This window comes from Pseudorca crassidens, chromosome 12 (genome assembly GCF_039906515.1).
Source record: "Pseudorca crassidens isolate mPseCra1 chromosome 12, mPseCra1.hap1, whole genome shotgun sequence".
Lineage (NCBI taxonomy): Eukaryota > Metazoa > Chordata > Mammalia > Artiodactyla > Delphinidae > Pseudorca > Pseudorca crassidens.
The window spans coordinates 59,905,973-59,919,059 of NC_090307.1; the positions used below are offsets into that span (position 1 = coordinate 59,905,973).

The window sequence follows — 13,087 nt, forward strand, 5'->3', positions numbered from 1 at the left end:
GTTCATTGCAGCTCTATTTACAATAGCCCAGAGATGGAAACAACCTAAGTGTCCATCATCGGATGAATGGATAAAGAAGATGTGGCACATATATACAATGGAATATTACTCAGCCATAAAAAGAGACGAAATTGAGCTATTTGTAATGAGGTGGATAGACCTAGAGTCTGTCATACAGAGTGAAGTAAGTCAGAAAGAGAGAGACAAATACCGTATGCTAACACATATATATGGAATCTAAGAAAAAAAAATGTCATGAAAAACCTAGGGGTGAAACAGGAATAAAGACACAGACTTACTAGAGAATGGACTTGAGGCTATGGGGAGGGGGAAGGGTAAACGGTGACAAAGCGATAAAGAGGCATGGACATATATACACTACCAAACGTAAGGTAGATAGCTAGTGGGAAGCAGCCGCATAGCACAGGGAGATCAGCTCGGTGCTTTGTGACCGCCTGGAGGGGTGGGATAGGGAGGGTGGGAGGGAGGGAGACGCAAGCGGGAAGAGATATGGGAACATATGTATATATATAACTGATTCATTTTGTTGTGAAGCTGAAACTAACATACCATTGTAAAGCAATTATACTCCAATAAAGATGTTTAAAAAAAAAAAAAAAAAAAACATAATTCTGCCACCGGATCCTTCCTTCTAAAGAACCGGGATCATGAATAAATAGCACAAGTCCTTACGTTCCTGACCAGGTTACCTGGTCTGGGTAACCTGTCGCATGGAAGCAAGACAACAATAGTTATACCAGGGGCCAATTCCGGAACCAAAAACCATTGGTGTCCCAGGACAAGCAATTTTTAAGTAATGGACAATAGTACTGTTTAACAACCAGCAATAAACAGGGATCTGCTAAGAGTCTTACCGAGAAGATTCAAGAAGAATGGACAGAACATTGACCATAAATACATGCTGGAAGGACTTAAGAGTCCTCTTCATCTAACTCTTCATTTTATTGATGAGGAAAGTGAGACCTGGTATTTTAAGTGACATGTCAAAGGCAAGACAACTAATAATGAAGCCAAAGCTCGAGCCCAGGTCTCCTGACCTGCAATTTACAGAGATCAAGACCTGCAGAGAGCTGCTCTGAGGCCCAGTGATGCTTTGCAGGCTGCCGGGCACTGGGCAGGAGAAAGCACCAGCATCAGCAGGCAATGAGGGCCGGACCACCAGAACCAGGGAAGCCTGAGTGGGTTTCGCCATCATTCTGAGAGACTGATTCAGGCAGCGCTCACAAGGCAGAGCAGGGACTTGTCCAGACTCCGGGCCTCCCAATGGTAGAGACTGAGAAAAGCCACCACTGACTGGGACCTGCCCTCTGGTTCTGCACACAGAGGGGCCAGTTATGAAAACCATCCTAACACTGCATGACCACCAAGCATCCTGGGTCAGACACTGTACACCACTGACCACCAGACGTGAGGACAATCACGGTTAAGCCTACTTCAGGTTCCCCCAATTTGGTTTTCAAAAGACACATCGAAACTCACCTCACATTGACCGTACCTTAGATGCCAGAAGCCCTGGACTCTCATTCAGCTCATTACAATTAAAGTTAAAATATCCTTTCTGGCCAAAGAATACAAATTAGACTCCCTAATATTTATAACAGGACATCAGATCTGCTGCTTGGTCGTCAATCACATGCTAAAGCACACGGAGAACTCTTGGGTCTATAGTGTGGACGAGCAGTACCTCAAGCATGTGTCAAAGAGCTCATTTTGCTCAAATTATGGCTGAGAGGAACTGTTTTCAGCATAGACTGAGGAAAGAGAGATCACGGGAAGCAACCAATCTGTACCACCCTGGCCAAGCTCCCAGCAGACTTGTCTTCAAAAAGCCCACGGCTCCCACAGCACCTAATGCAGCCCAGGCATTCGAGATGGGGTTAATCACCGCTTTCTCTGTCTCACTCCCTCTGTCTGTCTCTCAATAGCTAACATGATAGAAAAACACATTGTTTATTTCGCTCCTATTTTTCTCTCAATGTCACTAACTACATAATATTTCACTGAGTAATATTCTATGACTAACATAATGACCCCTGTACGTTATGTCTTTACCATTCTTGGTTACTAGTTTCTAGCGGTACCTCACTCTTGGCAGGCACTTAATTAGTTTTTCTCTGAACTCTCACCTTCCTTATGCCAGTAGAATCTATCTACAGGAAAGAGTACAATGCCATTTAAAATATAGTAATTCTTTGTTTGCCTAAAACAAGTTAACAGTTAATGTTGCAATTAAATAAAAGATTTATTTATACTGTTAAATTTTGCTAATGTAATTTTAGCTTTATAAATTATGAAGTAAACTTAAGTAGTTATTTGGTATCAGAACATAGCTTGCTAAATATTTCTATGTGCTCCTCAAACATCTAGAATATTTGCTAATAAGTATGTCCAGCCAACTGATTCTGGGGAATCTAAAGAAACAAACTGCTGTTATTTCTACAAAGTACATTCCATCATTCCCAAATTATCAATCATTACAGCTTTATTTCTGAAAATAAACTTGCATTTAGCATTTGTTCACAACAAGTTTGAGTGCTAGACTTCCAACTTAAAAATGTAGAACATTTAGCTCTGCTCACTTCTAAATGCCACCAAAGTATCAATAAAGGCATCTTTAAATGAACACTTATCAACAGAGAAAATACTGAATTAATTTTGATACAACACATCGTGGAATATTATGTAGGCTTTATAAAGAATTAGAACTATATAACAAATGAGTTGGAAGAGATTTGCCATGAGACATAGTTGAGCAACATAAAAAAAGATGGAAAAAGATGTACATAATATAAGACCATTTTTATAGCACAAGGAATAATCTAAAAAAAGACATGGGTTCATGAACATACGAGTGTCTGAGTGTGCATATGTGTGTGTATATGCAATGACATGGGAATTAGCAAAATACGCATAGCATAGAATGGCTAATTGTTCATTTCCCTCTTGGGAAAATAGCTGAACCACAGTTCCTTTACTCCCATGCATTTGAATGCAGTTATGTAACAGTTCTGGCCAATGCATGTGGGTAGAAATGATTGTAACAAGCTACTTCTGAGTTTGGCGCCAAACCCCTCTCATGTGTAACCATCAGTCCTCTTTCCAATCTCAGGTCAGACAGAAAGATTCCCAAGGACCTGGAGGAGCCCCAATCCCAGAGTAATTAAATGGAACAGAACTAACCCCTATCAACCATTACTGTACTATGACAGGAGCAAGAAATCAATTCTTAATGTGTTAAGGCACTGAAATTTATGAAGTGGTTTGATATGCTAGTTAGCTCATGGTAATTAACACGGAGGGATTACCACCAATTGCTATGGGGTTGGCCAAAAAATTCGCTAGGGTTTTTGTAACGTCTTACAGAAAAACCCGAACAGAGTTTTTGGCCAACCCAATACCTACTTGGGGAGAGTAACTCGGGTGGAAGGAGAAATGAACATAAAAAGAAAGTATAAATAAAATGTAGGTTATACAAAAAAATTTAATAAAACTAATACAAGGACATAAAGTCACAATGACAACAGGTAAAAAGCCAAAAGCAGATGAGAACTGTCAACAAAAATTTCTGGAAGTGTGAAAAGGAAATAAGTGAATGAAAACTGATTTAACATTCAGTAACTAAGAATGAAAAACATAAATCTGTTACAGAGAAATGCCAGTAGGGAGCAAGTTAATTTACATTATAGAACCCTGGAAAGCTGATTAAAGACATGAATGCTAAGACCTGAAACCTTAAAACTCCTAGAAGAAAACATAGGCAGTAAGCTCCTTGACATTGGTCCTGGTGATGATTTTCTGGATTTGGTACAAAAAGCAAAGGCAACGAAAGCAAAAATAAATGAGTGGGACTATATCAAATTAAAATGCTTATGCACAGCAAAGAAAACTATCAACAAAATGAGAAGACAACCTACTGAATGAGAGAAAATGTTTGCAAATCATTTATCTGATAAGGGGTTAATATCTAAAAATATATAAAGAACTCATACAACTCAACAGCAAAAAAACAAATTTTAAGATCTTCACAGAAAATTTGTGCCTATATTTTGAGAGATCTGGTCTTGTTCCTTTTTTTTTTTCTTTCTTTTTAATGTCTGAATTTTCTAATATTGTTGTTGCAAGAAAAAAACTATAAAACTATGTGGAGAATAATCTAGAAGTATTTACCTAATGCTTAAAAATTATTTCCAGGGACTTCCCTGGTGGCACAGTGGTTAAGAATCCGCCTGCCAATGCAGGAGACACGGGTTTGAGCCCTGGTCCGGGAAGATCCCACGTGCCGCCCACCTGAGGCGCAGAAACAATAACATAAAACAGTATGGCACCTTGTCCCAAATGGCCACAGAAAGCTGTCCCGCAGTTAGCAAACTATGCACGTTAATTCTTTTTCTGCTTTGGAAGGCTTTTTGCTATTGCATTAAAATGCATTTACTGTAGAACACAATATTTACAAGAAAAGAGAGCCTTGCTAGGTCAGGAACCCAATTTATTTCCGTGGCCCATCAATTCCCAGAGCCCTGCAGACCACAAGAAACTCTGAATAAAGCGCTCCTGTAGGTCTGCTTAGTCAGTCACCTGCCCAATCAAGTAAGCAGCAATGCTAAAGAGCCTTACCCCTCCCCAGCCCCAGACCCACAGCACTGGTTAAGGCCCACGTTCCTTATTTTCACGTACAGTGAATCTCCCTAGTGGTCGTCCCAGCCTCCTTTCTAATCTGGCCTACTATTGCCAAATAAATGCTTAACCATAGTTACATCAGAGATTTGACTATAAACTCCTCACTCCAGCTTTTAAAGATCTTTCATAAAATGGCCTTGATCTACCCATCTTACTAATTCCTCATAAATATCCCAGAACTGAAGTGAAATCCATTTTGGACTCCTGCCTTCCAGAACGGTAAGATAGGAAACCTGCACTGCTTTAAGCCACAGACTTCACGGTAATTTGTTATGGGGCAGTACACCTTCAGATAATCTTCTCAGTGAAGCACGTCTTTCCCTTTCTGGCCAGGTGTTACCTCTGACTAATTTCACTGCTATCATCTATAACAATATTCATAAACTCACCGAACAGTCCCCAGTAGACTGTCAGCTCCTTGAGGTCAAGAAAGGCTGCTCACCAGCCTTTCCATCCCACCCTCCCCCGACTAAGGTCCTACATAATGATAGTAACAGATTATAAAAACTGAATAAATAAATCATGGGGAGCACAAGTCAACTAATAAATATAGAAGGAATAATGAAATTAGAAAAGCACCATTTGGCAAGTATCACATTAGTAACTAATTCATCTCATGAACATCAACAGATGCTAAAAACCAGCGGGTGACAGTTTGATGAGGAACAGAGTATTTCCATAATCTCAAGTCACTCTCCAGCAAATACATCTTAACCACAAAAGGAAAAAGAGTAATTTTCCAGTGGAGAAGCTTGCCACACACCACTGTAATCAAGTGACCGAGGTCAATGTCGACAGCAAAGGGGCCGTGAAATCGTGCACCACCTGAGCGGATGCCGTGAGAACTGAGCAATGCTTCTGGGACACTCCTCCCCAGGTGCAGAAGCCACATCCACTACATCAGACAAGCCCAAGGTGAGAAGCATGTTACAAAACAACCGGCCTGTACTCCACCAAAGTGTCAAGTTCTTAAGAGTCAAGGCCAAGACTGAAGAACCACTGCAGATTGAGGGACACTAAAGAGACATGAAAAGTAAGCACAACCTGTGAGCCTGGATTAAATCTGTTTTTCTGTTTGCTTATTTGTTTTTTTCATAAAGGACATTATTGGGTGACGGGCAAAGCGTGCATCTTGGCAACTTAATCTCAAATGTTTTGGCAAAGGAGGAGGATTTTTTTTGTTGTTATCGTGACTCTTCTGAATCTTAAAAATTATTTCATATTTTAAATAAAGTAAAAACATTTACAAATCACTAATCAGTGTGAGCCTAATGTTCTATGTCACTTCTCACCTCCTCTTCCCCCTCCCCCAACCCCTACCCTGCAGCCCAGCACGCTGCTCATAACACCGATAATTCCTAAATTTGCCAGGAACTTCCTGCCATCTTACTTTCGTGCATACTGTTCCTTCTACAGAATATTCTCTTCCACCCCATTTCTCACATCCTTCAAAGACTAATGCAAACACGGCTTCCAATGTGAAGACACCCATGTATGAGGTTAGGATTGACCTCTCCCTCTCCTGTGTTCCTGAAAGCTTTCCTTCCATTACCATCAGAAGCCCACGTGCATCAGACCTCACGCAGGGTGGTGAAGGAGAAAGGGCAAGGGAGTTCTAGAGACCAGCTCACAAGGCGTCCTCCCAAACCCCCAGCCCGCCACGTGAGAGGTCCAGGGCCCATGACCTGACCTCTCTATACCTCAGTTCTTCAACTATGAAACTGAAATCACTGACAAAAGCTTACAAAGTTGCCATGAAAACAGATAAATGTGTGACACTGAGCAGGATCTTGGGCAGGTCCTTGCCCCCCCATGTCCTCAGCCTGCCTTTTGTTTGTGGCAAAACTCTAGGCAAAGAATAAGTTTAATCAGAGAAGTGAGAAAATGCAGAAGCAGAGGAAAACAGTTAAAGGAGACCAAATAGGGCTTCCCTGGTGGCGCAGTGGTTGAGAGTCCGCCTGCCGATGCAGGGGCCACGGGTTCGTGCCCCGGTCCGGGAGGATCCCACATGCCGCAGACCGGCTGGGCCCGTGAGCCATGGCCGCTGAGCCTGTGCGTCTGGAGCCCGTGCTCCGCAACGGGAGAGGCCACAGCGGTGAGAGGCCCGCGTACCGCAAAAAAAAAAAAAAAAGGAGCCCAAATAATAATAGCTTAGTCATTAAGCACAGTCAAGGACCTTCAGTTCCTCCTTAAGGGCTATAGATAATATTCTGAGCCATCCCCTGTGAGCTGTTTTGCAGATACTGAAGCCCCACCAGGTGGAGGAGGATGACGACATGATGACCAAACTGAAGCTGTGACATAAGCTGCTCCGCTTCACACAATTCCGAGAACTGGCCCCAAAGAAATGGGAACAAACCTTGGAACTAAAGATTAACTGTACTTAAAACAACCAAGATGATGCTGATCAGACCACCACATGACTGATTTCAAGATGCCTGTCAGAGCTGACTGTGCTGCCCTACTCCCTCCCTCTGCCTATACAGCCCCGAAACCCCCCTTTAAAAGCCCCTGCCCCTCAACAGCCATCAGGAGTTGGTTCTCGGACAGGAGTCCACCCTCTCCCCCGGTTGCTGGCCTCCAAAATAAAGCAAGCTTTCCTTTCCTACCAACACCTGTCTCTTGAGAATTGGCTTTTGAGCGGCGAGCAGCCAGACCTGGGTTCGCTAACAACATCATATTGGGCATTCAAGAAAAATGAGACCCAAGATGAGATTCCACTTCACAGTCACTATGATGATATAAACAAAACACAGACAGCAAGTGTGGAGGAACGTGGAGGAACTGTAACCCTCACACACTACTGATGGGTATTAAAACAGAGCAGCTCCTGTGGTGAAGAGTCAGTAAGTAATTACTCACTAACTACTCAGTAAGGCAAACGTAGAATTACTATATGACCCAGCAATTTCACTCCTAAGTATATATACCCAAAAGAACTGAAAACATGTTCAAGCAAAAACTCATACACAAATATTCACAGCAGCAGTATCTGAAAAAGTCAAAAAGTGAAAACAACCCAAATGCCCATCAACTGACGAATGAATAAACAAATTGTGGTTTATCTACACAATGAATATTATTTGAAACTAAAAAGAAACAACGTATTCATACATGCTGCACCATGGATGAACTCTAAAATCATTATGCTGAGTGAAAGAAGCCAGACACAAAAGGCCACATATCATATGATTCTATTTACATGAAACATTCAGAAGAGGCAAGACAAAGAGTAGATTAATGGTGTCCAAATGCTGCAGGGAATGGAGGGTGGGGATAACAGCTAAGTGGCTCAGGGTTTCTTTCTGGGGTGATGGAAACTTTCTAAAATTGATCGTGGTGATGGTTACACAACTCTGTAAATATGTTAAAAAAAACACACACTGAATCTTACACTTTAAATGGATGAACTGTATAGTATGTGAATTAGATCTCAATAAAGTTTTTACAAAAATATAAATAGATCCCTTCCTTCAGGGCAAGAATTGTGTTTTATTCTTACTTGGTTCTCCACCTTCTGTAAACACAGAAGTCACTGTGGAGATGATGTTTGCTGAACTGAACCTGAGTTCAGTTGACAGCAGATTTGGAGAGGATCTCAGTGCAGGACACCACCCCTCAGGGGGACATGGTCCCGCTGTCAGTCAACAGGGTCCGCAGGGCTCCCCGTCCACCTGCCCAGATTGAGCGGGAAGCTCGTTGGGGTGGAGGCTCCTGTCGCTGACTACAGAACAGACTTTCACACATTCAAGACTGTTGGAAAAAACCACTGTTTTAACTGGTAAACAAGTCACTCTGAGCAATAAAGTGTACTGGAAACTTCGTATACATACAAAGCAATCAGAGTTACTTTTAAAATAGCAATACCATTCAAAAGAACTCGAAAAGAAAAAAGGCAACTTTTAGCTAACAATCTATTAATGTTCTCTAACAGACCAATCCAATTTTTAATTGTACAGAGTTGGCTGTACGACGTACTACCTCAAACTATGCTACTAGGAGATTTTACGTCAACAAAAGGACCCGATTTACCCCATTGGTTAGGAGGTGACTGCTAACTGGACATGGCCTGCCCATCACCAGATGAAGATCAGAACCTCACTATGAAGCCCGGCAAGCCGTCTGGACAGGGACTTTTCCTCCTCAAATGTAACATCTGTATTATCAGGGTTTTCTATGCACCTACCTAACACTTTTTTGTCATTTTGTGACTTTGACTAAGACCCCAGCAGATTGCGTCTTCTGAAGGAATTTTTTAGTCCTTGTAGAAAGATACTGAGTAGAATATGTAGCACCTTGGATTGAACTTACATCAGCAAAGTAACACCTTTACAATTTATAGGTCACATGTTTCAAAAACTAATCTTTTTTCCTCTTTCTCTGAAGAAGTTCTTTTATCGGGAATCTATGAGAATGTGAGTGCACACCAGGGGTAACTGTACAGATCAGCACATGCTGTTCCACTTTCAAGAGGCTTAATCGCTCTCAGAAGTACAATTACACACACACACACACACACACACGCACACACACACAAGCTATGACGAATATAGCAAATACATTTTTTCTGATATGTAATTACAACCATAAAATAAAATTTAATGTAAAAGTCTATAGGCATAAATGATGTGTAAAACACAAATTCACTTTAAGTAAAATAACTACAGCTAACAAATTGTGGAGCCAAATTACTAACAGAAACAAATCATCCAAACAATGTTAATTTCTTATCTTTTCCTATAAACTCTGAATATACAGATATAAAATCTATATGACAGATAATATATATAAAATACAATACATAACATATATGTGTATTTCAAGCAGTTCTAGCTCCAGCCTTGTCGTAGGGGAGAGAATATCTAAAGATTATGTGGGTTGGTAGGTTTTTCTTTTAAAATCTCATGTTTAATTCCCATTTGTGAACTGAGTGCACAGCATTCTATTATCCTGCCTCAGGGCTCCTTCTACCCCATGGCCTCAAGCCTTTCCTCTCTTGTGCATCTAACCAGGGACTAACAGCTCTGGTGCGCTCGTGCTTTCCCACAAACCTAGAGGTCAGCATGATCACGGCTCATCACGAGCTTTAAGCAATTTTGTTTATTGCTCAGCTTTAATTGCCTTCACCCAATTGTTACTCACAGCTCCTTTGCATATATTTTCATTACACTCCACTCTGTTGATCATACCTTGATTAAGTGGCTAATCTGCTTGAATTTTCATTTTACATTTACTTCCCAAACCAAATGGGAAGCTTCCTGGCATCCAGTGAAGGCCACTGTGCAGGGCCAACACCCTGCAGCACCATAAGAGGGAACCCCTTTCTAACATGGTTGAGTCCCCACTGAAGACGAGTAATCATATGATGGATTAAGGTTTTAAATAACCAAACTTCTTGACTTATTGTTCATCCTGTTTTTCCTTAGCACTCAGAGCAGCTTTAGATACTCTAATAGGAATAAAAACATTTTAAAAGAGTAGATGACTTTGGGACTTCCCTGGTGGCACAGTGGATAAGACTCCATGCTCCCAATGCAGGCGGCCTGGGTTTGACCCTTGGTCAGGGAACTAGATCCCACATGTATGCTGCAACTAAGAGTTCGCATGCCACAACTAAGGAGCCCTGGAACCGCAACTAAGGAGCTTCCTGCCACAACTAACACCTGGTGCAACCAAATAAATAAATAAATATTTTTTTAAAGCAATGTATTAAAAAAAAAGAGTAGATGACTTTATGAGTACAGACACAAAATTTCTCAATAAAATATTAGCTAACCAAGTAGTGCAGCAACATGTAAGAAAAAATATATTTATACACACACACACACACACACGAGATTTATCCCAAGAAGACAAGATTGTTTCAACATATAGAAAGCAATAAATATAATAAAACCATATTAATAGAATAAAGGACGACCCTTTCATGATAAAACAACTAGGAATAGAAGAGACCTTCCGCAATCTGATAAAGGGCATCCACGAAAAGCTCACAGCAAACATCATGTTTAATGTGCAAAGACGAAGTGTTCCCCTAGGATCAGGAACAAGAAAAGCATATCTGATCCTGCCACTATTGTTCAGCATGCGCTGGGAGGTCTAGACAGAGGATTCAGGAAAGAAAGAAAATGTATTCAGATCGGAAAGGAAGACGTGAAAGTATCTTTACTTATAGATGACATAATTTTGCATATAGAAAATCCTAAGTAACACACACACACACACACACACACACACACATACATTAGAGCAAATAAATGAATTCAGAGTATAAGGTCATTGCACAAAAATCAATTGTATTTCTACCAAGTAGCAATGAACAATCCAAAGATAAAATTAAGAAAACAATTCCACTTACAGCATTAAAAAGAACAGACCAAAGACATGACAAGAAAACAACAGACAAATACCCCTTATGAATACAGATACAAAAGTTCTTAACAAAACTGTAGCAAACTGAACTCAACAGCACATTAGAAGGATTATACACCATGAAACAAAGGGGAAGAAAGTCCCACACAATCTTCTCAATAGATGCAGAAAAAGCACTGGACAGAATTCAACACCCTTTTATGATAAAAACGCTCAGAAAACTAGGAGTAAAAGGGAGCTTCCTTAACATGATATGGGGCATTTATGAAAAACCCACAGCTAATATCATACTTGATAGTGAGAGACCGAAATCTTTTCACCCTAAGATTAGGAAAAAGACAAGAATGCCTACTTTTACCACTACATTCAATACTGTACTGGAAGTCCTAGCTAGCATAATCAGGCAAGACACAAAATTAAAGGCATTCAAATTAGAAATATGAATTTTTTGGAACTTTACTATTTTGATAGACTACACAATTCTATATGAAAAAATCCCATAGCATCCACACAAAAAAACCTACTAGAGCTAATAAACAAATTCAGCAAAATTGCAGACTGTGAAATCATTTGTGTTTCTTTATGCCAGAAATAAAAAAAATTCCAAAAATAAATAAATAAAACAATTCCATTTACAACAGCATCCAAAAGAATAAAATACCAATAAATTTAACCAAGGAGGTAAAAGACCTGTACACCCAAAACTAAAAAATACTGCTGACAGAAATGAAAGAAGGTCTAAGTAAGTGAAAAGACATCCCATGTTCATGGATTAGAAAACCTAATACTGTTAAGATGGCAACACTCCCTAAAGCAGTCTACATTGAACATAACCCTTACCAAAATCCCAATAGTCATTTCTCCAGAAATGGAAAAGCCAATCCTCAAATTCATAAAGAACTGCAAGGGGCCGCAAACAGCCAAAGCAATCTTGAAAAAGAAGAACAAAGTTGGAGGGTTCACATTTCCAGATTTCAAAACGGACTAAAAAGCTACAGTGGTCAAAACAGTATGGTAGGGGGCTTCCCTGGTGGCGCAGTGGTTGAGGGTCCGCCTGCCGATGCAGGGGACACGGGTTCGTGCCCCGGTCCGGGAGGATCCCACGTGTCGCGGAGCGGCTGGGCCTGTGAGCCATGGCCGTTGGGCCTGCACGTCCGGAGCCTGTGCTCCGCAGAGGGAGGGGCCGCGACAGTGAGAGGCCCGCGTACCGCAAAAAACAAAAACAAAAACAAAAAACAGCATGGTACATATTAGCTAATGCAATAAGACAAGAAAAGGAAATAAACGATATATTGACTGGGAAGAAAGAAATATAACTTTGTTCACAGAGGTGTAGAATATCTAAAAGCATCAACAAAAAAACTCCAAGAACCAATAAGTGATTATAACAAGGTTGCAGGATACAAGGTTAACATATAAAATTTAACTGCTTTCCTATATACCAGCAATGAACAAGTGAAATTTGAAATTAAAAACACAATACCATATACATTAGCACTCAAAATAACAGAATAGTTACAAAATCTAGCAAAATATATGTAAGATCTATATGAGAAAAACCACAAAATGTCACTGAAATAAATCAAAGAACTAAATAAATGGAGAGATATTCCATTTCTGTAATGAGAAAACAGATAAATAACAAGAAAGTCCCTATGTCAGTGTTTAGCTGAGCCACTAAGTTGGCTTGGTGAAGGGGTCTGGCAAGTCTAGGCCCTCATTATTAATTCTCACTTCTTAGGTTTCTACATTTCTTACACTTAACTCCAAAGTTAAGTATATTTAATAACCTGATGGTCAATTAATGAATTAACATTGGTAATAAGTTAAATTACATAGGTGGAAATAGCTAGTTTTAAAAGTCAGTTCACAGTGATTACACTCATTTCGTTGGATAAAAAAATAGCACTTTTTTAAAATGGCTGCCTAATATGTCTTTATAAACACAGTCCATTTGCATTATGGGGAAGGATGTGCAGATTTCAGACATCTGGGTCCCTTGATGGTCCACAGAATC

General features: G+C 40.3%; 1 protein-coding gene across 1 annotated transcript in view; it reads right to left on the reverse strand.

Moving 5' to 3' along the window:
• The window catches only part of LOC137204047 (lethal(3)malignant brain tumor-like protein 4), a 267,106-nt gene that overhangs the window by 129,500 nt on the left and 124,519 nt on the right, over positions 1 to 13,087 (reverse strand). The gene's annotated exons all lie outside the window — the stretch shown is intronic.